This window comes from Marmota monax, unplaced genomic scaffold (assembly GCF_021218885.2).
Source record: "Marmota monax isolate L192 unplaced genomic scaffold, Marmota_monax_Labrador192_F-V1.1 WCK01_AAM20220418_F8-fsc00066, whole genome shotgun sequence".
NCBI classification, from domain to species: domain Eukaryota; kingdom Metazoa; phylum Chordata; class Mammalia; order Rodentia; family Sciuridae; genus Marmota; species Marmota monax.
The window spans coordinates 3,400,191-3,427,437 of NW_026692805.1; the positions used below are offsets into that span (position 1 = coordinate 3,400,191).

Genomic DNA, 27,247 nt, shown 5'->3' on the forward strand with positions numbered 1-27,247 from the left:
TTACTGAATAACCCCCTGGTTTACTTAGAGCCTTTTGTATTCTTCTCACTTTCAAAATTAGCACGATAGGCCTTCATTAGGGACTATCTTAGTCTACTTTGTATTGCTATAACAAAATACTGGGTATTTTATACAGAAAAGAGGTTTATTTATCATCTCACAGTTTTGGAGGCTGAAAGTCCATGTTCGGGTAGCATTAGTTCAGCCTTTGGTGAGAGCCTCTGGTGGATGGCATCATGGCAGGAGCACATGTGAGAGGGAGAGATCACAGGGTAGGACGAAATCAAGAGAGAGCAAGCTCACTCTTATAAAAACCCATGCTTTGAGAAGAAGATTAACATTAAACAGGGATGAGAGGTGGGAGGGAAAGGGAGAGAGAAGGGAAAATGCATGGAAATGGAAGGAGACCCTCAGAGTTATACAAAAGTACATACAAGAGGAAGTGAGGGGAAGGGGAAAAATAATATAAGGGGGACAAACGAATGTCAGTAGAGGGAGCAGAGAGAGAAGAGGGGAGGGGAGGGGAGGGGAGGGGAGGGGAGGGGAGGGGGGATAGTAGAGGATAGGAAAGGCAGCAGAATACAACAGACACTAGTATGGCAATATGTAAATCAATGGATGTGTAACTGATGTGATTCTGCAATCTGTATATGGGGTAAAAATGGGAGCTCATAACCCACTTGAATCAAATTGTGAAATATGATACATCAAGAACTATGTAATGTTTTGAACAGCCAACAATAAAAAATTAAAAAAACAAACAAACAAAAAAAAAAAAACCCATGCTTGAGGGAAAGAATCCATTCCTGTAAGACCTAACCTAGCCTTCGTTAAGGAGGTCAGACCTAATCATCTCTCACTAAGCCCTGCCTTTGAAAGGTCCCACCACTTTTCAGCACCATCATCCTGGGGACAAGGCTTCTAGCACTTGAGCCTTTAGGGAACAAACCATATCAAAACCATAGCAGGGACCTTGCACCACAACAGGTTCATTCACTAGCTCAGTGACTTGTTCTCACTCACAAACGTTGCTCTTGCAACCATCTGGCCTGTCCCTCAGTGGAAGGGCAAATTATTACCTGGCACAGGCTTTGGGGGTTGTTCACAAACAACCCAGGGATACTATATCTTCAAATGCCAAGCAACAAACTTGCTGGCTCCAGTGCTGTTAGTAATCCTACCCACAGGCAGGGAATGTTTATTTCTGGAAGACACTGGGCCCCTCATTGTGTGGGGGTTGTCTGATACACAGTACTGGTCTTTGTGCTTCAAGGTGAGGCTCTTGTCCCCTGCTCCCCCACATTTGGTAAGCTAAACCTGCTAACTTATCCAGGTAAGCTAGCTCCTATCAGCAGGGGCTGGGGGTCAGATTTGGGGCGAGTTGCTATTATGGTCTTGACACTCATGGAATCCCCCAGCTGCTTTGCTTTGCCTACTACTAGACACCAGGAGACGCAGTTCCACCCCAGCTTGTGACTATCTTCATTCCTTCCTGCTGCTATGGCCTCACTTGGGTCCCTATTCACAAGAACAACTGGACACCCTCTGCTCATCCTGTCTTCATCCTCCACTCTTCTTTCTCCTTCCAGAGGAAACTTACAGGTTGCAGGAAATGTACTCTTTGATTTTAGACCTGAAGTAGATTGACTTTAAAGAACTCGAAGAGAGTTAAAAATATCGTTATTGCTATCATAAGGAAATTCAAGTAGTTGATAATCTTTTCACGTCTTTCCACCCTCTTACCTCCCACACCCCTCAGAGAAACTCTGACGTCAGCTCCCATGTGTTAGTACCACCTATCTTTAACCACTGTCTCAGCCCTGTTTTTTGACAAGAGCTTCCTTTAAAGATAAATTTAAACAGAAATTCCATTATGCTATTAGAATCTCATCCAGAATCACATCTATTTTTGAAAAATTTTTTTCCTTAGCTCTGTTTAGTGATCTTTTAATTATGCCAAACAACTGTCAGAAATCATATTGCAAAGCTTCTCACAAATGTACCAGTCGGTCGTCTTTAAGTCACCATATTGTTACTCCTCCGGAGTTTTAATGGTTTTATTTAGCCACGAGGATGATGACAAGCCTGTGCACCTGTGGTCTGCATAAGTCAGTGGGCCTGAAAGGAGATTAATGGGCTTGTCCCAACCTGGCTGTGCGCAGCCTGGACCATGGGCACTGTGTGCTCCCAGGCTGTGCCTGCATGAGGCTGGATTTGCCAAACTTGCCATGGGGTTTGGCTCCGATTCCCTCCCTGGCCCCCCATCTTATTTATCAATAGCATGTGAATTAGAGCAGAATCCAACCGACAATGACCTGTCCTTCCACCTTGTGAGTACAGCTATGTCCCAAAGGCCTGGATGTACCAATTTCTCTCTATCTCTCTCTCTCTCCCCCACCCCGCCGTCTCTCTCTCTTTCTCTCTCTCTCTTTCTCTTCCTTCCTTCTTTCCCATTCTTTCCCTTCTTTCCTTCCTCCTCCTTCTTCCTCCCTTTCCTTCCCTCATCTTTTAAATTAAAGCCAGAGTCCTTCTGTGTTGCCCAGACTGACCTCAAACTTGTGATCCTCCTGCCTCAACCTCCAGAGTAGTAGAGATTATAGGCATGTAACTTGGTGATCTTCAGTTTTTAGGATCCTGGTCTTATAGAGCCTTTGACTGAATGTGGAAAGGGATTTAGAAAGTGATAAGATAAAGATGTAGAAACGTTCGCTTTTTTTTTCTTTTAGCCACGTCTACCCATCCTGTAGCTGTTTATCAGTTCTGCAAATATTTTCTCCTAAAAAGTTTCTCAAGCAATCAATAAGTAAGTAGATAGTGTTTACAATGAATTTTTGACTTTCATATAATCTTAAGGAATTTCTGGTGCCATTAGGTTTGGAAATAAACAAATATATAGGATACCATTTATGATGTTGCTGGGCTATGCAGCTTTTTTTTTGGTAATAATATTTCAAAACTAAGGATGATAACAATTAGCTAAATAAACACCAAATAGGTTTAGAAGGAAAACATCAACATATTCCCCAGTTGTTGGTGAAAGTTAAGCAGCCTCTTCTTCTTCTTCTTCTTCTTCTTCTTCTTCTTCTTCTTCTTCTTCTTCTTCTTCTTCTTCTTCTTTTCTTCTTCTTCTTCTTCCTCTTCTTCTTCATCTTGGACACATACATTCTTTTTGACCATTTTCATAAGTCCAATTATAAACAAAACAACCAGCCATTCTGAATTTACTTTGAGACAAATTGTGTTTCCATGCATTGTGAATAACTTTTATACAGCAGAGATAACGTGTATGCATGCGTGTGTGTGTGTGTGTGTGTGCACTTTAAAATCTTAAAATACAGAAAAGCCTTGCTGTTCACTAGACATCTGGCATCTACTGCTCTATTCCAAGTGATTAACTCATCGACAGTGACTTCTTCCCCCTTCGAATAAATCAGACAGCATCACTGGCTACAAGAATGGTAGCAGCCATCCTACATTCTATGAAACAACAATCTGGTGAACTCTGGATATTTTTATGTATTTCAGAAGGGACTGCCTAAAAGGTCTGCCAACATTTCTGTCCCTAGACAGCCATTAGTAGCAACTTAAAAAAAAAAAAAAATGAAGAAGCATTCACATTTCACACCCTTTATCCCTGATGTTCTGCCGAGATTGGGCAGATGGGAACACAGCAGTAGTTTTACAAGCGGCTGCCAAATGGGGCAAGCCAGACCAAGCAGGGAGAAAAGAGGTGCTGTTCAGGATACTGGAGGACGGATACTCTTCTCTGGGGCTCTGCTTTCTCTCATAGAAACATTCACTGACACAAGGTATTTCAGTTCCCCTCGCCAGAAAGAAACAATTGGAGCAGGAGACCTATCCTGGTAACCAGTGGAAATGGCGCGCAGCCCCTTCATTTTGCAGAGGATGAAGGCTTGGTACACACTTGGCAAATGACTTCATTAATGACATAGAATGCATCATAGGAGGGCCTGGCCTGGAATTCCAGTTGCAACCAGTGCTCAATCCATCACCCCCCCCCCCCAATGCATCATGTCCCCTATGAAACCTAGAAGAGAGTTGAGTTTAAGTCCTTCTGCCATCAATAGCTTCTCAGATTTTCCCTGGAGAGGGAAAATAAAGCTCCATTTTGGTTAATGAGCATTTTTCGTAAGTTGCCTCCCTTCTCGGGATAAAAATTTGTTATCTGTGCTTGTCTTCGTCCCAGTTCCTGCCCTTGGGTCAATGTGTTTCTGAATCTTATTATTCTTAAAAGAGAAAGAAATGGAAATTGAATCGGGGCCTTTATCTTGCTATCTCCCCACTATTTGGTTTAGAACCTGAACACTAAGCTGGCTGACCTCTTCACTTGCTCCAAGTAAACAAACGAATCCAGAGGCCTCCCATGAGCATTCATCCAGCTCTGGCTGAGGCTGTGGGCTCTGAGGACAGTGACAGTTTTCCCTGAACTTCCCATGGGGAGAATCATTGCCCTGTTTTCTATTCTAATGCTAATGATCTCTCAGGTAAGTTGCAGCTGGATCAACCCTCAAATAGATTTCCTGTTTGTAATTTTCACACCCAGGCCACTTGATTTTTTTTCACTAGACCCACTCTCTACCTTTCAGTAAAAAATTATTGAAGTCCAGTGAGGTTCCAGGTACTCTGCAAGGCCTTTCCCAAAGGGGATGAATAAATAACAACCCCTCTACCCACTTCAACTCCATTTTCCCTTCCCACATGCAGAATCAGGTGAGTTAGGCAATTGTATTACTGATAAAATGATCCTGGAGAATGATGCTTCAGTCTACAGGCCAAGCGGGCTTTCTAGTACCATGCTCCTAAATTAGAAATATTTTCCCAGCCATCAACAGCGTTACTGCTGAACAATCCTTGAAAACTGACCAAGAGAGTGTGCTTACTGGTGGATTCAAAGGGAGAGAGGAGCAAGATGCTAGGCCAACTATGGCCAGCTCCTTCTCTCAGATTTGACAATCAGATACTGCTTGGCCTCCTCACCTGGTGGAGTGTGGGAAGGAGCCGAAAGGAGTCTGGGCAGAACTCTACTCCACCTGCAGGGAATAGGATTTTCCCCACTTTTCATTCCTAAAAGAACCAAGATTCCCACCCAAGGCGCCTGTCAACTTCTTATCACTACAACAAAATAGCTGAGGCAAGCAAACTTCATTCAAAGAGAGAGAGAGAGAGAGAGAGAGAGAGAGAGAGAGAGAGAGAGAGAGAAGAGAAATTTACTTAGCTCACAGTTCTGGAGGTTCAAGGGCTCACATCTGGTGATAGCCTGCTTTCTGTCAGAGTCCTTCCTATGGTTTGGATATGAGATACCCCCAATAAGCACATGTGATAGAAAATGTAGCAATGTTCAGAGGCAAAATGATTAGATTATGAAAGCCTCACCAGTAGATGAGTTCATTTGATGGATTAATAATTTGAAAGGACAACTCTATTGGGTGGTAACTGTGGGCAGGAAAGTTATGGCTAAAGGAAGTAGGTCACTGGACGCGTGCCATGGGGATCATATTTTGTCCTTGGCTTCTCCCTGCTTCTTGGTTGCCACATGCTGAGAAGTTTTCTCCCCCCATGCCCTACTGCTGTGATGTTCTGCCTCACCTCGGGTCCAGATCAAGGGAGTTGCCTCACCCCCAACTGAACTTCTGAAACCATGAGACCCAAATAAACTCTTCCTCCTCTAAGTTGTTCTTGTTAGGTGTTTTTGGTCATAGTAATGTAAAACTGATTAACACAAACCTGAAGCAGCCCAGGACATCACATGGCAAGAGCCAGGAAGTCTGCATGTGTATGTGTGTCTGCTTGGTCTCCCTCTTCTAGCCAACAGGATTCCATCATGGATGATCACTGATGACCTTATCTAATCCTAACCAATTCCCAAAATCCAGCCCTAGACACTCGTAGTCAGGTTACATTTCCATATTCTTAATACCTCACAAGGGACTACATTTCATCACATAAAGTCTTGGGGCACACTCAGATTATATCCAAATCATACCAGCTGTGGATCCCAAGATTGAGGTTCCCTCCATTATTCTTATCCTGTTGTTCTCATAGATAACAGAAGTTGTTTAGCAAGAAGTTAAAACCTACTGAAACCAAGAAATTTGCTCTATGCTTTAAAAACACAGAGGTAAATATCTATAACCCTTTTAGAAAACCATTTCTGATTCCCAGCTAATCTAATTTCTTTGTGTATGAGCAGTATTCAATCATTTTCCAGTCACATGTATCAGATTAGAAAGATTTCAGATCGAATGGTTTGAAAACAGTTGGTGGAGATTCCCACCATCTCTTCCTCCAGTGTACGAGTGATGGGAAATGTCATGGCTAAAACAAAAATGAGGTCAGTTGGAACAAAGCACTGGACAACTTTCTTCAATAATGGGATTGGATTCCCACCCAGGCTAAGGTAGTAATTAATAGTCAGATTTGGGTTGGGTTTTTTTTTTTTTGGCTCTCAGCATGCAAAATTCACTGTTGAAAATCCAAAGCTAAGAATAATGGCACATTCCAAACATAGAATTTCCCACCTCAGGCCCATTGACATCATCCTGGAGACAGTTACAAATAAAAAGAAGTGAGCTCTCCATTGGACTGTCTAATTCAGTGCACTTCAAACTCAGTAATAGACTGTTTTCCACTCTCCAGCAAAATCTCCCTTTTGGAATATTGTTCTTGCACAACTGACATACAAAAAGAGGCAGACAATAAATGAAGTAGACTTCATTTCTAACTGTTTTCCTAAATAGTTACTTTTTACTTTTTTTGTATATGTTCATTTTTCCTTAAATTATTTTTTAAAAATTTTAATATGGCCAGGTGCAGTGGCATACACCTGTATTCCAGTGTGTCAGGAGGCCAAGGCAGGAGGATCACAGGTTCAAAGCCAGCCTCAGCAACTTAGTGAGGCCCTAAGAAACTTAGTGAGACCTTGTCTCTAAATAAAAATATAAAAAGGGCTGAGGATGTGGCTCAGTGGTTAAGCATCCCTGGGTTCAATCCCTGGTAACAAACAAACAAAAAACCACCTTTATTTTTATAACAGTTTTTCATTAAAAAATTCGAATTTACCACCTTTCTAAAGAGTTGGTAAATATATATATATATATATATATATATATATATATATATATATATATATATAAAGTTTGATCAATTTTATCTACAACCCATCCAATTTGTCATGTCATTTCAATTTTCAACATTTCAAAGGCATTCATTTAATTAAGTAGACTTTCTAGAAGGAAGACTGGATTATTAGTATTTGGCTAAACGAAACTCTTTTTGATGTCATGGATTATTGTTATGCAGATGTGCAGAGCATGCAGGTAGAATTCCATGGACTGACAGCATCACCTTCAGTCCATGGGTACTCTTAAATAAAATAGGTCAACTGAGTCATGGTTGATATTAAACATTACGGCTGTCGGCCCAGTTGCAAAGTGTGTGAAGGGAATTTTCGGCCTCAACTCATCTCTCACCACCCCCAAAGGCCCCCGACTCCAAACACACACACACAATTCCCAGCGTACATCTTCAGTTCTTGAAACTTGTTCCCATTTCTTTGACTTGTAACTCATATTGCTCCTCATTGGGAAAGACTGCTTTTCTTTCCATCACATGAGGGCATTCCCCCCACCACTTCAAGTAGCCTCTCATGATTGCACAACATTCCTGGGCCTCTTGCTTCTCAGAGCTTCTGAAAGTCTCTTTCTGATTTTATAATCCAGCACCATCTTCTCTCCAACTTGATGTTTGACTCATTAAGAGAAGGAAACCATGCCTTTAATTCATTGCAGAATTTTTTAGCTAGAACGAATCTTATGGTAAGGACTCACTGGCAAAAATGGTAAAAATGCTTTGGAAATGCCAAGGCCAATACAAGTTTGCATACAAATAGTGGCAGATAAATCAGATGGTCCACCGGATCAAGACTGGCTATGAAATTTCAATATGTGCTTGTTTATAGTAGATCCTTGTATTTAAGCCTTGTTTTCCCAGATGTCAAATTTTGAGGCTTTTTCTAATACCAAGTGTATAGATCATACCAAAAAGACATTCATTTTGCTCTTCAGAAATAGGTAAAATTTTAAAATTTATCTTGAGTTCACAAAGAAGGCAAAAAATTAAAACAAGATTGGTTACGTTACTGCAAGAAAAGAAACCAGTAAGTGGCAGGTTACCTACCACTCTAGCATTAGGCTGTTACTTTATTTTTGTCTTTGGAGACTATGAAGACAAACCAATTTGAAAATTATGTGAAAGTACAAACAGAATGGACATTGATTGGGTGACTATGATTACTCCCAGAGTGAAAATGGTTGCTCTCTATATTTAAGAGTTCTTCAGAAAAACAAAACTAATAAGATGTGTTCAGATATAGATAGATATGATTCATTAGTAGTAATTGACTCTTGTCATTATGGAGACAGACAGGACCAAAGATCTTCAGTGTGATTTGCAAGCTGGAGACCCAGGAAAGTTGATGGTGTTAAGTTCAAGTCTAATGCCCAACACGCTCAGAGACCCAGAAGAGCCAATGTTTCAGTTTGAATTTGAAGATTGGGGGGAAAAAAACAAACAAAACGAAACAAAAACCAATGACCCAGTTCAAAAGGAGTCAGGTAGGAGGAACTACCTTACTCAGGGGAAGGATCAATTTTTTGTTCTACTTAGGCCTACAACTGATTGGATGAGACCCATCACATTAAGGAGGACAATGTGCTTTACTTAATGTTATGGTTTGGATCTAGGAATGTCCCCCCCCCAAACTCATATGAAGGCAATGCAGCAATGTCCACAGGTAGAACTTATAGGAAATCATTGTATTGTGAGGAGTCCAACCTCATCAGTGGATTAATCCATTTGATGAATTAATAATTTGAATGGACTGCTGGTGGTAACTGTAGGCCAGTGGGGGAATGTTGAAGGAAGTAGGTCATTAAGGGTGTGCCCTTGGGGACTCTATCTTGTCCCTGGCTCCTTCTCACTTCTTTCACTGTCTGCTTCCAGGCTGCCATGAACTGAGTACTCTCCTGAGCCATACACTCCCATCATCATAATGTTCTACCTCATCTCAGGCTCAGAACAAGGGAGTTAGCTGACCATGAAATGAAACCTCTGTTTTCCTTCTCTAAGTTGTTCTTGTCAGGCATTTTTGTCACAGCAATGTAAAGTTGACAAACACACTTAGTCTACCAATTTAAATCTGAATGCATCCTAAAACCCTCTCAAGGTTGGGGATGTGACTCAGTGGTAGAGTACTTGCCTAGTATACATGAAGCCCTGGGGTCAATATCCAGACACACACACACACACACACACACACACACACACACAAATAAATAAATAAATAAATCCTCATAAAAATACAGAAAACTGACCAAATATCTGGGCACCTCATGACCCAATCAAGTTCACACATAAAATTAATCATCATACTGATTTTATATTAAGTAAATTCATTTAACCTCTCCCAGCTCATGAGTAACAGATGTTTCCAGATTCTCAAATTTGCTTTGCCCTTTTGCCTGGTTTCTTTCCTGAGGCTTAACTCTCTGTTTCTCATTCATTCCAGACTTATGCTAATCCTGATGGACAGAAGTTTTATTTCATTCTCATGTAAAATAATGGATTGAGTTATTTAAATACAGATTTGATGACTTACTAAATAAGAATTTAAGCTTCACTATTAACTTAAAGTGCTCCTAGATGGGACCTGTATTACAGGGTACCCAAAAAACTCCGTTTTTTCCCACTGAGTAGAGCAAGAAACCTATAAATTTATTTGTTTACATTGAAAGCAATTTGTGTACATGTAAAATGTTAAAAAATTGCTTATCCACAAGACCTAATAGATCAACATGAATCTATGTGTACATAAAAATCTTAAATAAGTGGCTATTTGTAGAAACATTCCTTTGGAAAATGATCACTTAGCATTGGTAGGGGTGACAGGAAGGACATAGAGATGGGACTTGACTCCCAGTTCCAGCTCTGGCTCAAGATAGTCATGTGACCTTGAACAATCATTTGCTTAATCTATAGTGACTTTTAATGTTTTACTAGTGGTAAAAATCTCTACTTTTATAAAATCAGAGATTATTTCTTCCTCATCATAGTTAAATACAAAAGATCAAAAGATTCCACAAATGGGGACAGGAAAACTCTGCATACCTGGAAATTTGTACCATTTGATCCTATATAGAGTACATTATCTTTAAAAATACAGTTTAAATTGAGTTTCATATTTGATCAGTGAAGTCTTTTCAATTTTTTTGCATTTGTTATTTTATTTTTGTGACATTCATTAATTGTAGGTTGTCATAGTCTTCCCGTGCCAAATTTTTTACAAAAGAATCCATGTCCTAAGGTATTAGAATAAGTGAGAGCTTTTCTTAGCACCACCTGAGAACTATTTTTCATCCTACGGGAAGCTGGATTTGACAGCTAATGGATCTGTTTTGTTCTAAAACTACCATCTGTTCCAAGGCACTTTTTAAGGTTTCTATCATCTTCATTCTGTGTGAGATATATAAATACATATTCATAATTATTCATTTCCAAGAAAAAAGGTAAAAGCACAATTAGACTTAGACATAAAAGATATAATACTTAAACAATGTAACTGAGTTTAAATTTTAGCAAATTAAGAAATTCATATATCCATTGACCTTCTAGCTATAATAGCTATCTTTAAAAACAAAACAAAAAAAAACTTCTTACTATAGCAGAGTTGTAGGTGAGATTCTGGAGTTGATAGTACTACACATAACTTTTAAATACACATCTACTAATTCTAGGAATGACTATACCCAGATGTGCATGATCTCTTTGGGGCAGAACAATGATTTCTTTTTTGATCAGAGTCATGCTTCTGCTGTTGCCAGTACCTGTGGTCTTTGAATCTGAGACTCTGATTCAGCTCCATGCCTTAAGTTACCCAACCTATTTGTTTCCTCCTTTCTCCAACTCTGCAATCCACTAAATCTTTCAAGATTAAACTGACTAAGATAGCTCAAATTTGTTTTTTGTCATTTGTAACAAATAATATTTCTTACTGAGATGCATATTTTTGATACTAGGACATGAACCCAGGGGTGCCCTACCACTGAATTACCTCCAGACCTTTTTATTTATTTATTTTTATTTTTTCGAGACATGGTCTTGCTAAATTGCTGAGGGTCTCACTAAGTTGCTGAGGTTGGCCTTGAACTTGTGATCCTTCTGCTTCAGCTTCCAGAGTTGCTGGGATTACAGGCATGTGCAAACTCACTGTGCTCCTTACCGACGTGTAAAATACCAAAATATAGTTGCCTTCTGTTCTATTCCTTTATTCTTTTTTCTCCAGCTAATCTGGTAATTTAGTCATAGTATGGGTTTACTAGATGCCAATAATGGCTTATCCCTCACAAGCAGAATAGATGCCCTTTAAGCTTGATCTCAGGAAACATTTGACTTCATTTGTGGAGTCAAGAGTAGTCACTAGTAAGGAGATTTGGGCCAGAGCAAGAGTATAATCTACTGTGAGGGTATAATCCATTGTTTTTCAGTGACTTTGGTATATAAATGCATGTCTGGTGCAACTCTAATAAAATAGGGCTGCTCTGGTGGAAAGGAGAATTTGTTTTCCTCTTTCTCTAAGCTGAGAACAAATCTTGGAAGACTCCTAGTGTCATATGCGAGAGGAGTTTAGGAAGCCAACTTAGCAGCAGGCACCTAGAACAAGAGTCTGGTTGAGCCATAGGAGGGCAGTTGAAGGAAAGCCCGCAGCATCTGCAGACCTATGGGTTCATGCTGGGTGACTGTGGCTGATATGGGATTGAATGGAACCCTGGAGGGTGGTGAGGAGGAGCATTCTGTTGGGGCAGTGACCTGTAAAGGATTGATTGATGGGGGAGTGGGCCTGGCATGGATGGCAGAGTGGTGGGAGGTGGGGCTTTCCTACTGAGTAAGGGTCATCTGTGGAACGTGTGACTAGGAAGTTGTTTTTGTACCTGGGGTCTTGCTATGTTGCTCAAACTGGCCTTGAACCCCTGGGCTCAAGTTTTCCGGCCTCAGCCCCCTGAGCAGCTCAGGCCACAGGTGCCTGTTACTGTGCCAAGCCTGGAGAGAGGACTGTTCTTAATACAACTGTTTGAAGATGGCAAGGAGAGCAAAGGCAGCAGATAAACCATGAGTCTTTTAGAAGGAAGGTAAAAGTGATGCTTTGAAACTTGGTAGTTCTTTTAAGATGAGAATTCCAAAGGAGTAAAAATTTCTTTTTCCCTCACTTATTAACTATTAGACCAAACCACTGAAGAGTAAGAAAATTAATTCCACCTGGGTATAATCTAGGAAATAGTTACTCAATTCAGGTAACTTGTTATATATATCCTTTCTCATTCTTGTTCTCTCTTTAAGGTGGGGAAAGTTGATTTTAAAATTAAATAATTAATTAATAATGATTAGGAATAACCATATGCAAGTAGGACCTGACCTAGATTCTTTTTTATAACTAATCCTCATAATCTATAGAAACTGTTCTAAGTTTTAAGCAGGGGAGAGAAATGTGAAGTCCAGCTTTCTGGTTTTCCTAAGTTCAGAATTAAGAATGAATATATTGGATGCATCCATCATTGATGTGATACCTAGTCCAAACTCCAAGGCATTCTCTTACTTGGCTACCCTCTATTCTCTCAGAGTGACCATGTTGTGTGTCATGTGACCCAAGTGTAGCCAGTCCATAGCCAGTAACCAGGAAGAGGTTTGCAAAAAAGTTATGTGGGGACAGAGATAATGGTAATTAAGTAGACCAATAAGATTCTTTCTCTTGGGAATTTTGCTCCATAGAAAGTTAATTGAAATTAATATTTCCATGACTCCAAAGTTTGAATATATATCTGTGGGCTGATGCTGGTTAAAGAGAAGCTCCTCTGATTCTTACTCCTTTTGACCTAGTAATAAGGTAAGATCTCTTTGCCAGCATCACCAGCAAAGGTGAGTTTCACTGCTATTGACCTGGATAGCTTCACCAGAGAATGTGCACTAGAGCCTAGAGCCAGATTTGTGGGACCCTTACCTCTACTACTCTTATGCCCTCCATCCCCATAACATCAATTAAAGTTCCCATCTTCAAGGGCACACAAAAGAAAATGACTATAACATCTCTCCATCCTTTACCGACATGTATTTAAAACATTGGCCATAGGCTGGGATTGTGGCTCAGTGTTAGAGCCTTGCCTAGCATGTGTGAGACACTAGGTGCGGTTCTCAGCACCACATATAAATAAAAATTAATAAATAAAATAAAGTTTCATCGACAATTTTAAAAACATTAAAAAAAAAGCCACTGGCTATGACCGTTCTTGCCTAAAGTTGCCAGTGTCAGTCCTAGAATCACAGGCACCAACCTCCTGAGTGTCATCAAAGAGAAATGTCAGCTCTGATACAGCAAGTCTCAAATGGAAACATGTTGTTGTCTGGTTTTTTTGTACGGTTGCAGAAGGGGGGCCTGTTGTCATTGACTGACAAGAGGAACAACTCCTCTGATGGTTCAAGGTCCAGCTTCTTACAATTATCCCAGGTGTAATTTACTGATCTTTATGTCAGGTCAGAGCAATGAGCTTTTTCGCCAAAAGGAGCAAACCCCACCATGGCTGCCTTTGTCTAGCCATTCAGCCATTAGAACGTCTGCTTCAACCATCTTCACAGGCTTGATGGGTGAATTGCCTGGTTTTCACTGAATGGAAGTCTCTGATGCTGCTGTATTTAAAGACAGAAAGAAAAAAACCCTTCATCCTGCTCCATAGGAAGTGCAAAGTGCACTCCCGGTTCAGGAGTTTGCCTTTCTACAATTCCAATCAGTCTCTGTGTGTAGCTTGGCGGCAGCGACAAGGTGAAATCCCTGCCGAGATGCCCTGAGATTTGTCAGAAAACAGGCTTCACCGGTACATTGTATGCTCGATCACGTTGTGTGCTCTATCAGGGGGAGCTACCAGAATTTCAGAGGAAAAGACACTTGTCCTTAATGACTAAATTGGAAAAAGCATGGCGTGCAAATCAAAACTGTGAGACACTGCTTCACGCTCCTTAGGATCACTTAAAAACCACACACACAGCAAAATAATAAGTGCGGGCAAGAATGCAGAGAAGTTTGAATCCCACTTCTGGGTATATATTGAAAGTACGGACTCAAAACAGATATTTGACATCCTATTCACAACAGCATTATTCACAATAGCCAAAAAATGGAAAAAAAAATTCATGTCTATCAACAGATGAATGGACAACCAAGACGTGTGTGTGTGTATATATGTATGTATGTATATGTGCATATTATATGTATGCACATACATGTGTGTATATGTATATATAATACACATATAATATATATACAGCTTCATATGCCTTAGGATGACTGTTCAAAAACAAAACACAACAAAAGAGACATATATATATATATATATATTTTTCTTAATATGTATGGCATATTTTTTCCTTTTTAAAGGCTGAAATATATATATATATATATATATATATATATATATATATATATATATTTGTGTCTATATATATATTTGTGTCTATATATATATTTGTGTCTATATATATATATATGTGTACATGGACTACACATGTGTCCTTATATTATCCTAGCTAATTATATATATATGCAGATATGATTCTGCCTTAAAAATGAATAAAATTCTGGTGCATGCTGCAACATAGATGAAACTTAAAGATATTATGTTAACTGAAATAAGTCAGATACAAAACAAGAAATGTTATTCTAGTTTTATGAGGTACCTAGAATATGTAAATTTACAGAAAATTAGGGGTTGAATGGGAGAGGTACTGGGGAGTTATGGGTTAATGAATAGAGTTTCTGTTTGGGATGTTGAAAGATTTCCACAAATGGACAAAGGTGATGGTTATCAACACTGAATGTTCTTGGTACCACTAAAATGTATACTTAATTTCTTTTTTTAAGTGGAAAGGTCAATTTCATTTGCTCAGTTCTTTGCCAAGGGCTTAGGCAGCTCAATTCTACCTACCATCTTCTGGTAGGGGGTCGTAAATGTGTTGTTATGGTACAGAGAAAATGATATGCAGAATCCAGAAGATGGGTTTCCCTGGGCCATTCAGGCTCTCTGGCTGTGGCCTCATTAAGATACTCTGTAATTCCAATGTCTTCATATATTTTTCCACAATTTGTTCAATACTTTTCCATTTTTCTGCCTGTCCTCCTGGGCAAGTCAACTTTGCTGGGGAATGTGCTTCTTCTCTCCTGAGAAACCTTTTAAAATGAATAAAACATGGGTGTAAGCAGTGCAGCCTGCCCTGCTGGCTCACCCCAGCATATATTGTGTCTTTTATTTCCTCCTACCCTTGACAAGCATGATGGCTTTGCTCACATGCTGACTTTGATTCCTGTGAAGTCGAGGATAACAGGCTGTCAGTCTTATCTCACTAGAGTTTTAGATGCTAATGATTAACAGTGCCACGCTAAGCACACCCAGGGCTACAAGTGTGTCCTTACATCATCCTAGCTACACACAGATGACCCTTCCCAACATCATTGCAAAATTAGGAAAGGAGAACTGAACAGCCCTGGTCTGCCATCCATCCCTTGCTGAAATGGGAAGCCCTCTTTCTGTATCTCTGTGAGTGACCTACAGCCTTAGGAGACTAAAATGTTAAAGTTCAGCTTTAGCTGTGCAGTCAGCCAATGCATGTAATATAGGGATATTTTTATATATCACTATATTAAAATTTTTATATCACTATATTTAAAATTTTTGTATTTTAAATATAGTGATAGAATAAAAATGCTGCTGTTCTCAGGCTAGGAAGAAATAATTGACAGGCTCCTGTGTAGGCACTGTGTTAGTCAGCTTTCCATCACTATAATGGAATACCTGAGATAATTAACTTGTAAAGGAAAAAAGTTAATTTTGGTTCTTGGTTTTAGAGGTTTTAGTCCATGATTAGTCCCGTTGCTTTGGGCCTTAGGCAGAGACAACATATCATGGCAGGAATGTGTGGCAGAGCAAAACTTCTCACATCGTGAGCCAGGGAGCAAAAGAGAGCAAGAGGAAGAGGTCTCTTCCAAGATCCTGTTTGAATCTATTCCCCAAATGACCTAGGTCCTACCTCCCAATAACCCCACTTTAGAGACCAAGCCTTTCACACATGAATCTTTGAGGGACATTCAAGATTCAAACTATAGCAGGTATCAAAACTCAAAAAGTCCCATTTGAACCATATTTATAAATTAGAAGTGAAGATATGCATGCCCCAGGAGGCATCAAGCTAACTCCATTTGTCATCTCAGTTTAGATGATTCAGAACAAGTGACAGTGCTTGGAAATAAGTGTTATAATATAATGAGGATATCGCAGTGGCAACTGTGGAAAACAGAACAGACACAGAGCGTGGCAGCTCCTCCGCTTTGTACCCTAATTCTTCCGAGGGACTTCCTTCCCCTTCCACGGATGTTAGTACAACAAAGACAAGCTGGCCTAATTTCCAATGCATCTTGCTCTTCCTACTCACTTTGGATTTTCCAGTGTGCTGCTCTATAATCTGACAGCATGATGCTGACAGGTTGGCATCTGCCTATGTTTAGGGCTTGGTTGGCATTTCTGATGTGACACAGGCCTCACTTTATGCAGGAAGTTTTATGCAGAAAGACTGTAAATTCCTAGGGTGGGTTAAAGGTACAATTTTGGATCAAAAGATAATGGTTAGCTGGGCGTGGTGGTGCACACCTGTAATCCCAGTGGCTCAGGAGGCTGAGACAGGAGGATGGTGAGTTCAAAGCCAGCCTAAGAAACTTAGTGAGGCCCTAAGCAAATCAGTGAGACCCTGTCTCTAAATAAAATACAAAAAAAAAAAAAAAAAGGCTGGGGATGTGACTCAATGGTTAAGTGCCCCTGAGTTCAATCCCTGGTACTAAATAAATAAATAAAAGCTAATGGTCAGAGCAAACCATGGGAATTCTCTCTCCTTAGCCAACCTTTATGCCACTCCTTATATAACAATCACCCTGGTCATTGGTGCCGATATGAACATTAAATCACTTAGGCCATTCTATGGAACTGGGATAAAACTGTGTGAATTGTCATCAGAACTATAGGTTTAAATGGAAGAGCATATTATTCCTCCAGGACCTAACTAGAAACATTGAAAGCAGCATGTCTGTTAGCAGCTTGCATAACATGAGCTTCTTCATTGTCTCAGGAGGCAACTCTGATTGTATCATATCTTCCATTATCAAAGCACACTTATTCCTTTCAGAGATTAGGACGCTCCAACCCATTCCACTCTAGATTCCAAAAATGTTTCCTCCTGGAAGAATATAAGGGTTCCTAGAAATCTATATGGATTTCTAGTTTGTGCAATCAGAAATTAAAATAAAAAGACTTAAGCCCTTTAAAAGATAGTCTGACCTGGGGAATGAAAAGGAGGTATTGCTTCTTATATGAGAAAGCAGTCATTTGTGAGGCTGTCATGCCTGAAGTAAAGGGGGTGGTGGGCATGCATAGGTGACACATGCCACATGATCTCTCCCACCAGCAGCCTCCTTTAAGAATCTAAAAAATACCTTTACAACCTTCCTGGATTCTCCTTCCTTGCAGACATCACCAGCAGCTAGATGTGAGCACGGCTGAAGATACTGATACCTTTTCCTGGAAATTGTTGTTATTGTACTTTGGGATGGATGGAGAGCTGTGCACATCAGTACCACCCATGAATGACCCACCCATGTGTGGGGAGATGTTATCAGCCTGAGAACAAAGGGAAGCCAACCAATTCCAGATAGCCAGGTTGCCTCTTCTGAATGTTCAGCCCAGAGAATTTGACTCAAAGTACACAGAGTACTTGAACTTGAAATTACTTTCAACTTGGCCCACTTGGCACTGTTCCAGTTAAATCTGGAAGGGTGGAAGTCAGCAAAGCACTATCCTAGCCATAGGTACAATGTGTTCAATGTCCAAAGGAAGTATCATCATGGATTTATCATGCTCCTGTATGACTCAAAGTATACTCTTCATTGACTATCAGATGGCTATTTTGTCCATAGTATTTTGGTCAAGATTCCTAACACATTTGTTCATCCCCTCTCCACTGGGCTAAAACTAGTCCTGTAAATTCCAAAAGCTAGTTTTCACTGCCGTCTTCATGTGCAGGTGTCACACACACTGAACCATATGCTCAGATGAAGCTCAGAGAAGTCACACTTCACATTAAGTAAGAATCTTTTCCTTACAATGTTCTCTTGGATTCTTGGACTGTCTGGGTTCCTGGAAGAATGAGGTAGCTCTAAATACCCTGCCTTTCAGGGTATATATTGACTAAACATTTGCTGGTATTTCAGTAGCTTTAAGGAACTCCAGTGCTTTGTTTCAATCTGAAAATGCACATGCTATTTGTAATACCATTTTCCTATAGAAAGGAAAGGAAGAAGGAAGGTGGGGAGGGAGGGAGAAAGTTACATTCTTGCTTCCAAAGAAAAGACTCAGTGGAATGATCCTTCCAAAAATGTGTTCATCATGCTATCTCTATAACATTTTTTTCCTACAAAAAGCAAATGAATATAGAAATAGTTTTCTCCCTTGGTTCTCAACAAATGGGAGAACTGTGCTCTTAAGTTATATTTAGTCCCCGGAAACTGAAGCTACCTCCTGTTTGCAGGATGCTCTGATGTGCCAGGTGCTCTGCATTGCTCTCACTCATTTTTACATAAGCTTCAGGAAGAAGAACAGCTAATATTTAAGGAATATTGACTTTATTCTGAATGCTTTTATATAATATCTCATTTAAGCATCATAGCCAGGCTGTGGTTTGTTATATAAGGAAACTGAGGCTTGGAGAACTGAATTGTTTTACCTAAAGATGTACAATAAGTGGCAGCACTGAGATCCAACTAAATCTGACTCCAAAGCCTGTATATTTTTCCCTTGAGGTTATGTCACCTCCTGACAAGCAGGGAAACTGGGAAGCACTTTCCTATGAATATATTCAGCTCCCCAAATGGGGCAGCCAGTGCCCTTAATGGTTAATGAGATCTATAGAGTGAATGGGTATTATTAAGAGAAACTGTCATTGATGATTATTGTTGGGAGTGGTCAGAAGCTGTGGCTCTCAAACTTTGCAACACATTGAAATCAAAGAACTTGTTTAAAATAGCAGATTTCTGGGCTTCACTTTTGGATTCCTACTCAATATCCACTAATCACTAGTTTTTCCCTAAATAGTCCATAAATTTACTGATTAATCTTTAACAGATACAGACTATGACATTTCTAGTCTTAATGATTTATCTTATGAATGGCAGGTGTCACCAAGGCATCATTCCATTAGGAAACTGACAATCTGATGTGATAAAAAAGAGATCTTTGTGCATTTAGGGATGTTGTAGGAAGACATGTACCTGTACTGAGATATTAGTACAAAGAAAAAGTGTCTAAGAGAGCAAGGAACACAAAATAAATCATGTAACCTGGAAAATGGGAATGTTAAATAAATATACATTACTGAATATCAATGGGTATTAGCTGTGATCTAAAGTTGTTTCAAGGCCTTTGATTTGAATGCCAGGCGAGTGTGTATAATACTAGCCTCAGGTCATTTGCCTTCATAAGGAAGAGGAGAATATCCTGTTTTCTCAAAGCAATGGTATCTTGGTGTCTGTGGGATTTCTTTCATTACTTTTATGTCAGTGTTTAAAATATACATGTAAGAAGGTTGTCTTGAGTTTTAAATATATTACCTTAAACCTAATTATTAAGATCTTAAAATTGAGGGATAGGGGATGTTGCTCAGTGGTAAAGTGCTTGACTTAGAATTGCTTCAGCATTAAAAGATTGTGTCCTTATAGCCCTTAGTGTGTCATCTTTTCTGGAGTTCTCCCCTGTGACAGTGCCCTGTTCTTACAAGAAAGATGGGAACATTGAAATTAATTAATTAATTAATTATTAATTAATTAATTAATTAATAATTAATTAAAATAAAAATAATATTGGAATAGTGTATTGGGAGGAAGCAACAAAGAACTGGTAACTGGGAAATGTTCTACATTTTTTATTAATCCTTTAAAATGTATAATCTATCATAGCTCCATATTTTGATGGCTCTATTGATAAATAGGTGGCCCCTGACCATGAATAAGGCACTGTTCCCTAAAAGTAAGCACATTTTGTTTATGAATGGCATTACTTCAAGACATACAATGTTACGGTGCCCGTGTATGCTATATAGAGAGGGGAAACGAAATAGGGCTGGATTTAGTACTACCTCTGTGACTAGTTAGTTATGGTAAACCTCCAGGTATTTGATGGTTGCAGCAAAAGTTCTAACACACATTGTAGACATCAAGAATCATAGGGAAGACTGCAAAACTACATAGACAAATAATTAATACATCCACCACTTTGATAAAAGCAAAAGCACATGCAGTTTCCTGCTGATCTAAGAGTTCCATTCAATGTATCCTTTCACCAGGAAGGAGTTACAGATATCCATCCACAGATGGGGACACTAGTGATGATGTAACAGAAACGGGACATTCTGCAGGACCTTATCAGTGATAATTGAGGAAAATGCACTAACTTGTCAAGGGAGGATAGGAGGAAATATGGCAGAGGAAACATTGCCTAGTTACTCAGAAATTTGGAGACACTACTTAATTGTTCCAGCTAGATAAGACACTGGGTTTGGACTGACACTGTTATTTTTCAACTATTGATGATGAAAGCTAACTTTCATTTGATTTATTACCTTTGCTTACACACATTTCATGTCTACTAGTTGCCTTTCTACAAACCACTAATCATCTTCTTTGGCCTCCCTTATTTGCATGTTTTGATATTACAAGCTTTTAGAATAATCTGAGTTTTGTATCTACTTGATATACAGATTATCCAGGCCCATAAGAGGCTAACAAACAGAGAGTTTTAGGACAGTAAGTTGAGTTTAAAGTAGAACACAGAAGGAGCAAAAATAACATTCCAAACTGAGTTAAAGTAAATTGGCAAAGAAATTAAAATTTAGAAATCTCCTAAAAGTATTTTGTCTTTTCCTTTCGTAATCTTTCAGCCCTCAACTAGCCCATAGGACCCCATAATGTGGGTTTAGGTGACCATTTTTTACTTCATAAATATTCAACTAACCAGTTCTATAGTTGTTTGTTTCATCTGTCTGTCCAAAGGAATGACGCTAGGTACTCAGTGGGAGAAATTAGTGCCTACTCAGACACTAATTTATGGAGGTTTTTAATTTACTGTTTTTGGTGCTGGGGATTGAACCCAGGGCATGAGTTCTACCATAAAGCTACATCCCCGGCCCTGGATCTTCATTAACAAAGGTATGATGGAGTGACAATTCCTGAGAGGTCAATGCCATTGAAAGAAAAGATTAAAGTGAGAAATACAGCATGCCATGCCACACAGGACCCTCGGGGAAGCACCAGAGTTGGTCAGGAGGCAGAAGAAGAGAGGCAAAGGCCCAACCCTCAGCCCTTAGTGGGGTTTCTGCAGGAAAGTCAAGGCCAGATCAGGGAGACAGCAGTGTTGGCTAGCACATAATTTCTGGGATCTTTGGGACACAATTCTCCTTCAATGTCGGGTAGCAGGCCCTGCACTGATTTAGTGCAGGGAAAATTTTGGTGTGGTATGTGAGTTCGATAAGGAGGTAGTTCTGAGTTTGGGCTCTGATCACAGGAGGTATAAACAACTTTGGCTGTTAGTTTGGCCCTGTGACTAATGAATGCCAAGTAGACAAATATAGAACCTAAGAAAACAGTTAGGATAGGAATGAACAATCCATTACGCCAGGATCTAGTTGCCAAACCAAGTGTGTATGCCAATAAAGCAAATCCAAGGTATCTATGGTACATGCTATTCTGGCAGTTTGTTATGGCTAGCATCTTAAATGTCCTCCAGAGGTTCATGTATTAAAGGCTTGGTCACCAGGATGTGATGTTAGGGGGAGGTGTGGAACCTTTAAGAGGTGGGGCTTAGTGGGAGAAAGTTAGGTCATTGGGGGGTGTGCCCTTGATGGGGATATTGAGACCTCTGCCTGCCTTCTCGCTCTCTTTTTGCTGCCATAAGATGAACAGCTTCCCCCCCCCCCGCCCCCATGTGCTCCCTGCCATGATGTGCTGCCTTACCTCAGGCTCAAAGGCCCAAGAGCCAACCAATGATGAAGTGAAGCCTCTGAAACTGGGAACCAAATGAGTCTTTCCTCATTACAAGTTGATTGTCTCAGGTATGTTGTCACAGTGATGGAAAGCTGACAAGCTGTTCAGTTGTTAGAAAACAACTTCAACATTGTGATGGACATTTTTAGAGAGGCATACTAAGTAATAGGATGGAGTTTTATTTAGGGAAGATTTATATCCTCTTCAATCTTTAACTAGAATGGGTATTTGAAAGGCATACAACTCTGTTAATAAATGCTATGTTTATGCACATGAAAATATGTAAATTGTAGCCTGGTCCAGTGCCTGGACCATAGAAAAGTTAAGTGAGAGGTGTATCTCACTTTTCTCTCCAACTACTTGATATCAATTTTTGTTGGTAGTTGTCATTGATTTAATAAAGAACTGATATATTGGTCCATTCCTAAATGGAAGCATTCCTTTTAATGTTGATAACCAACTTGGAACAACTCATAATTGCTCATGGGTTCTCTTTGGGCAGTTCTGTAGATCAAATCTAGGGCCTTGCACATGATAGGCAAGTGCTCCACCTCTGAGTTACACCCTCAGCCTTGTTGTGGGATTTTTTTAATACCTGAATTAATTTTGATTAATTCTTGATTAGCAGGCATGTAACAGGGGAGAGAGAGCCCAGAGATGCCCATGTCTGGACCCCTCTTGTGCTGGCCACATTTCAGTCTGCTAGAAGCCACACTAGCATCTCTCTACCCCTATGGAATCCCAGAGAGGCACTGCCATTCCCTAAAGGACATTGCCATTCAAGGGTTTTCTTTATGAATCTGGCAAAGAATTATAGAGTGCAGGATGGGGATGCCTGGAAGATTCTACCACTGGTAAACAGCAAACCTTTGCTGTGAGTGGTGACAGGGCTTGGGAGAGAGACAGAGAAGCTGTTTTCCATTAATGTGCAGCCATATGTGGGACAAAGCTGACACAAAGATAGCCAATAATTAAAAGTGGTTTTTCTCATATAATAACAATACAGATTCAATCTCCCTAGAGTGAAGGTGTATGTTTGAAAAATGTTTCTTAGTCCCCAGGGTCATACATTTTGTTTCAGTTAGTGTCAAATCTTCGAAGTCAACAGTTAATAAACACCTAATACACTTGATTTGTGAAGGACATTGCTGTGCTACTCTTTATCATCATGCAGTGATATTGGTGGCTACTGTGCTTTGAGTGTGTGTTGTGTGCCAGTCATTCTCTTATAATCCTGACATATGTCATTTCCGTTTCTCCTGCTCTATCCTTACTTCTTAAACTTTACTGGGTGTAAGAATCATCTAGGCATTTACTTAAAGTTCACATTTCAAAATATCATCCACAGGAATTAGAAATTCTGATTGTGTCCATTATTGATGAGGTCTAGATAAATATCGGTCAAATCCCCTCATTTGATCCTGGCATAGGTGGTCTATGGAGTATACTTTGGGAAACAGATTTCTAGTCCATGGTTAGTTAAAGATAATTTTATGCAGTATAGCCTCTGAATTAATAGAAAGAATGCCTATATCTAAAAACAATTTTTATTAGCACTTCTGCTGTAAATTTCTCTCTAGTTTTTATATAACCATCATTGTTTGACTTTTCAGAACAAATCAAGATGGACTTCAAGATTTTATCAAGAACACTAATCATTTTTTAAAAATTTGAGAACTGGTGGTGTTTTTACATATTAAGAATCAAAGAACAACTAAATCAGCTAGAGGAAACTTTATAGTCACCAGTAAAGGATCCTAACATATAGTTCTAGGTCCTTGAAAATGTAGTAAGTTAAAGAAACAAATTTTTGTCTTTTTTTTTTTTTCTCCTTAAGCAGGATCTTAAGCATTCTTTCTCTGCTCATTGCACATCTGCCCTGATGACTCAATAATCCAAGTTCCTTCCTGAGTCTGTGAAATCCCTTCTCTAGGACTCAGAGGAAGGAGGGGACATTGGGCATCCGGGGCTGGATCCCAGCACATGTTCCCAGACTATGCTAGATAGATATCTAACATCATTGTGTGAAATGTTGTTTGCAATTACATTTTACATCATATAAATCATAGGGTTGGGTTTTTTTTGTTTTCTTATTTTTACAATACCAGGGATTAAACCCAGGAGAGCTCTACCACTGAACTACATCCCCAGCCTTTTTTTTGAGGAAAGTTCTCACTAAATTGCTGAGGGTGACCAGAAACTTGTGATCTTCTTACCTCCGTCTCCCAAGTCGCTAGGATTATAAGTGTGTGTTACTGGGCCTGGTAAATGCTAGGTATATTCCCCTGAGTTTAAATCTCCCAACCTCAGGTAGGTGGGGGAAAGGGACTGAAGTTGCAGGAAAGTAGGTGGCCATTGGGAGACTGGGAGGATGGAATAAGAAATGCAATTCTTTTGATGATCAAAATAAAATGTATGTAGGTGTTTTCTGAGTTACAAAGACTTAAGAAGAAATGTCCTCTTTTCTAAAAACATACACACGTGTGTGTGTGTGTGTGTGTGTGTGTGTATCCCATGTCTGTATACCATTGATCAGTGACCAGTGCGGAAACTGACCAAATGGATTTTTCTCATTACTTTCTATCTTCGTTTGTCTTTTTACATTTATAATTCAGATAATTACCCACCCATATTCATGTATCTTTTCAACTTTTCTCTTCATCCTCTTTATAGTTCTAGTCCCAGATATTCAGAAAAATCTTCTACCTTTGCCCTTGACCACCACCATCTAGCATCTTGTCTCTTTCTTTTCGTTTTTTTCAGGGGTGGGGTGGGGTGAGGTTTATTCCTTTTCTATTTTTAAATGGCCTTAGTCATGACTGGAAAGCATTAGAGCAGGGCTAGTGATATATCTGTACTGAGCAAAGAAGGATGCCAAACATTTTGAAATGAGGTGGACATGATAATGAGCCAGGATCTAGAAACCGTAAACATCTTTGAAATTATGCAGTCACCTTCTTTTGAATGTCCAGTATTTCAATCTGATTACTTTACCCTAATTGAATCTGCCTTTGCTAAAACACATTCCCTATTAGACTTTATCTTGTTTGGTCACTGTTGTTCTCTACTGTAACTCTACAGCGTTTTAGCTACATTATAAAACTTGTGTGGGGTTGACCTAGAAACCCAACAATATGTCATTGTTCTATGGGGAAACAAGTCCTAATCTTAATTCACTAGCCAATAAATGGTTCTCACAGAAACATTTGGCTCCATAAGTGTCCATACAGTCTTGAATACATATAGGTGTCACACAACAACAAAAGTTTATTTCAATGAGTTGGAAAAATGAGGAGAAACAGGAATTGTATATGTCATTGAAGCAACCTACCCTGAAAGATGCTTTGATGACAAGAAGTAATGATACAAATGTTATTGACCAACTCCTGGGAAAAGTCTCCTATGTTTCATTTTACTTTAAAAAAGTTTTTTCCCCATCCTATTTTCCTATCCTGGAGATGATGTTTGTGTCTCTCTAACCCACTTGTCCTTCAGGGTGGTCCCCATAGTATTCCCTGGTGGTTCCAGCTCAAATAACACTAAGAGTCTAAGTGTTAGTGGTAGTTATCATTTTCTGCATTTAATCTAACCAACCTGTGTGCATGAACTATTCCCAGTGCTAAGAAGGCATTATCTCATTTAGTTGTCCTGACTTTTCCATGAGGTGAGCATTGTCATTATCTCCATGTTGTTAGAGAGGAAACTGAGGCTAACAGAAGCAACATGTCTAGAAAGTAGCAAAAACAGTGAAAACAGGGACCCAGGTTATCTGCCACCTGATCTCTAAAACACTGTCTGCCCCCCCCCCCATCTGCCTTTCTTGGGTATATTACTGATAACTCACAGTACCACACTTACTATATTGTTCTGTCTTTTCCTGTACTGGTGTGTTTTTTTTCCTACTAGATTACATAGTGTATTTTTTTTTCTCAATTAGAGGAGCATATAAGGGCTCAGATATGGGGAGAGTGCAAAAAAAATTTAGATATTATCAGTAAGCATGTCCTAAAACCACAGTGTGGCTAAATGGTTTACAAAAACTGGGTTTTATGGGGACATCAGCCTGCTGTGTCATCCACTTTTGTTTGGATGGACTTAGCCCCACTCTTGCCTCTCTCCATTCATGAGAAAAGTTTAACACGTTGTCTTTCTCTGCCCTTCAAAGTGTAACAACTTGCTCCTGAGCAGATTAGCAATCTAATCTTTCTTCCTCTCTGCTGCTTGAAGAGAAACATGAAGTGGGTCTGGGGTCAGGAAGTGCTCAATCTGGTCTGAACTCACTGACCTCCTCCTATTCTCCCTACTCCCAGTCTGTAGGCAAATCCTAACCCAGGTTTCAGTTTCCTCATCTGCCATAAGAAAGGATAGATACCAGTTGACCTCTAAGGTCCTTTCTAGGCTATAGCTAAGACTCTAAGATGTTGCTTAAGAAGTAAATCCCAAACAAGCTGTTGCCACCATCTCCGTTTTCTGCTGCTCATGCCCTCACTGTATATGTGTGTGTTCTGTTTGTGCTGTGTGTGTGTTCCGTGTATGTATGTGAAATATGTTTGTGTACCTGTGTGTGACTCTATTCGAATGTGTTTGTGTGCATCACTGTATGACTGTATAGAAGGGCTTTTGTGTGTATCTGAGTATGTTCCTGAGCATCTGTGTATGCGGACATTGGCATAAGATTGACGCTGCCCAAACACAAGTGACAGGAAAAGAGAGGAAAGGGTGGCCAGACCACCTGTGCCTTCCGCGCTACTCACCACGTCGGGCCTGGAAGCGCGCGCATCCGGCTGTGTGCCCAGGTGCTGCCCTCCAGCGCCAAGGGCCTGAGCCCCGAGGCGGCCAGGGCGGTGGGCGGGGTTATCCCCTGCTGTGGGCGGGGCTATCCCGGGCGGTGGGCGGGGCGGGCGGCGGCGCTCCGGGCATGCTCGGCCGCGGCGGCTGCTGGCGGGGCGGGTCGCGCTGGTGCCCGGCCGGCCGGAGCTGCTGCGGCGGCGACGCGGGCCAGCATGAGGGAGCCGCTCGGTAAGTCCTGGCGTGTCTCGCGCTCCGGAGTCCCAC

At 40.1% G+C, this 27,247-nt stretch overlaps 1 protein-coding gene across 3 annotated transcripts in view; it reads left to right on the forward strand.

Moving 5' to 3' along the window:
* Jcad (junctional cadherin 5 associated) overlaps nucleotides 1–27,247 on the forward strand; it is a 100,993-nt gene that overhangs the window by 15,696 nt on the left and 58,050 nt on the right. Inside the window, exon 1 of one of the 3 annotated variants that reach the window (XM_046448343.2) lies at nucleotides 27,107–27,211. The exons of the other annotated variants lie outside the window; for them this stretch is intronic. The gene's annotated coding sequence lies outside the window, so the exon portion shown is untranslated. Of the gene's footprint in view, nucleotides 1–27,106; nucleotides 27,212–27,247 lie in introns of those variants that run through there. 3 annotated transcript variants of the gene reach the window in all.